This window comes from Penaeus monodon, chromosome 29 (genome assembly GCF_015228065.2).
Source record: "Penaeus monodon isolate SGIC_2016 chromosome 29, NSTDA_Pmon_1, whole genome shotgun sequence".
NCBI lineage: Eukaryota > Metazoa > Arthropoda > Malacostraca > Decapoda > Penaeidae > Penaeus > Penaeus monodon.
In genome coordinates this window covers 37589367-37591664 of record NC_051414.1, presented here as the reverse complement: position 1 = coordinate 37591664, position 2298 = coordinate 37589367, and the positions used below count along the sequence as shown (strand labels likewise).

The following is a 2298-nucleotide window of genomic DNA, read 5'->3' as shown; positions in this document are numbered from 1 at the left end:
GAAATACCTGAGACTAGGCCAGATAGTGGTTCATATTTGACTATAAACACTGGCTTGAAGATTATGGAGGATTATTATGAAATCATTTATATGTCGCAGTTATTTTGCAGATAGTTTTTTTTTCCCTGCTGATGACCAGAAAAGATTTTTAGTAGTTAATGATTCTGATTTAAAATTACAAGGATTTGGCCAGACTTTATTGATGTGTGGAGGTCAAAGCTGAGATCTGAAGAGAAGATGATAGCAGTTCAATGTTTTATTGTGCACAGTGTGTATGGTGTGGTTTGTTGTATGTATGTACAGATATAAATATACAAATAGTTTTTTTCCTTCCATCAATATTTACACATTATAATATTTTGTTCTTTCCTTTATATTTTCCAATATATGCATGCCAGACATATCCTACAGTTACTTTGGATGTTGTGTTGTAGTTGCAAAGGTATGGCTGCGATGGGTTTGTGAAGCAGAGGCTAGAAGTAATTAAAGAAAGTGTAATGATATAAATTAAAACGTATAAAAGTAGTACCTTACGGTTTCCTGTGAATTATAGTATTGGAAACAAAGAGTATATTAGCTAACGTGACAAATTTTTTTACTATATCACTTTCATATAGGTCCCGTCCAGTGTGAAATTAAATGCAGCCATAGTAAGAATGGAACCAAAAAATTCTGAGTTCCGACTAGAATCCTCAACAGCCATTAGCCATTAAAACTGATGTGGATTATGTAGCAAGTAATGAGCGGATTGAAAATGTGGTGAGATGAAGTAAGCACAAAGAGGATAATACGAGGCAGGCAGAGACATATGCTGGACAAGAAGGCTAAATCAGGTCACCTTAAGAGGCAGTATACAGGAACAAGAGAATTCAACAAGAGCGTAGTCTACTTTAACCCATGGAGAGCACATTTTCCCTCTTTCATCCCAACTTTTGGTTTACAATAAATTGCATACAGTTTTCTTTCTGTCTTATTTTCATTAGCTTGAAGGCAACATCTAGTGAAAAAAGAGAAAAAGGCACAGCCTGCACTGCGGCTTACACTGCACAGATTAAGATTGAAAGAGATCTGTTATGACACCTGAGCAAGAAGGGGATGTGATGAAAGAAAGGGCAGTAACAGAGAAGAATGACATGCACTAAATACTAGAAGCAGAACACAAACGTATTACCTTGTTGAAGAAAATGAACTTGAAATGTTTTACAACAGTAATGTTCATACCTCTCCAGTCTTCTGGCTGGATGAATAAATACACAATTAGATTGTCGATACTGTGTGTGTTTTTATGAACATTATGTATCAAAGAGATATATATATCTAGATTGATGACATGTCTCTAATTGTGCAGCAAAAAAATATGATCTTGACATTGTCTGTACAATATTCATATATTTCTTAAAGATGATTTTGCTGTTACTGCTGAATTGGAATTTTATATCACCCATATACTTAGTTTCAGCACAGGAAAGTAGACTTTAAAAATGCTTAAACCATTGAAAATATGCCAGTTTGATGATGTGATGTTTTTTAGTAAAGCATAGTTACATGATTATGCCTTTAGGCTGTTAAATATAGCACAGCTATGAAGAAAATTGTGATCTAAAATTTTTGCATCAGTAATATTTAATGAGGGGCACCCGTACCTCTGCTTGTGTTCTGCACCCTGTCAGCTGTTAGCGGAGAACAAGTGTTAAAGATGACATAGCCATTACATCCTCATTGTGGAATATTATGTCCGTAAATAACACTGGCATCTTCTGCAGGTGAGGATGGAAGGCAACGATAACATAATGCCAGGGGGAGCTGTACCTGCTATGGTAGGATTCCTGCACCCTAACATGGGGACCCACAGAGAGCACCAGCCCCACCCTATTCACGGGGGGCAGTCCTCCTCCACCCACAAGAATTCCACTCGCCCTTGCTACAAAGTGTACAACCATAATGTGGAAAAGCCCCATGCTTGCCCGTACTGTGACTTCCGGGCTACCTTGAAGAGCAACCTGAAGATTCATATCCGCACCCATACGGGAGAGAAGCCCTACTCTTGCCACTTGTGTCACCAAAGCTTTACTGTGCGATGTAATCTGAAAACTCACATGAGAACCCACACTGGAGAGAAACCTTTCTGCTGTCCGCACTGTACCTATCGCTGTGCTCACAAGAGTGACTTGAATAAGCATGTTGTGACTCATGCTTCGTGATAATTCTTTTATTTCTCAGTAGAATATGAGTGTATTGAAAGAGGAGCAAGAAAATGGATTATTATCAAGCATTATGAAAATTGTGAAGGCAGAATGG

The 2298-nt window shown here is 37.8% G+C and overlaps 2 protein-coding genes across 2 annotated transcripts in view; one reads left to right on the top strand and one right to left on the bottom strand.

Annotated features, from left to right (window-relative positions):
* LOC119592234 overlaps positions 1-2298 on the bottom strand; it is a 22842-nt gene that overhangs the window by 5115 nt on the left and 15429 nt on the right. The window contains exon 8 of the mRNA XM_037941066.1: positions 1273-1281. The gene's annotated coding sequence lies outside the window, so the exon portion shown is untranslated. The remainder of the gene's footprint in view (positions 1-1272; positions 1282-2298) is intronic.
* The window catches only part of LOC119592233, a gene marked incomplete at its 3' end in the record, with an annotated part of 12371 nt that overhangs the window by 4472 nt on the left and 5601 nt on the right, over positions 1-2298 (top strand).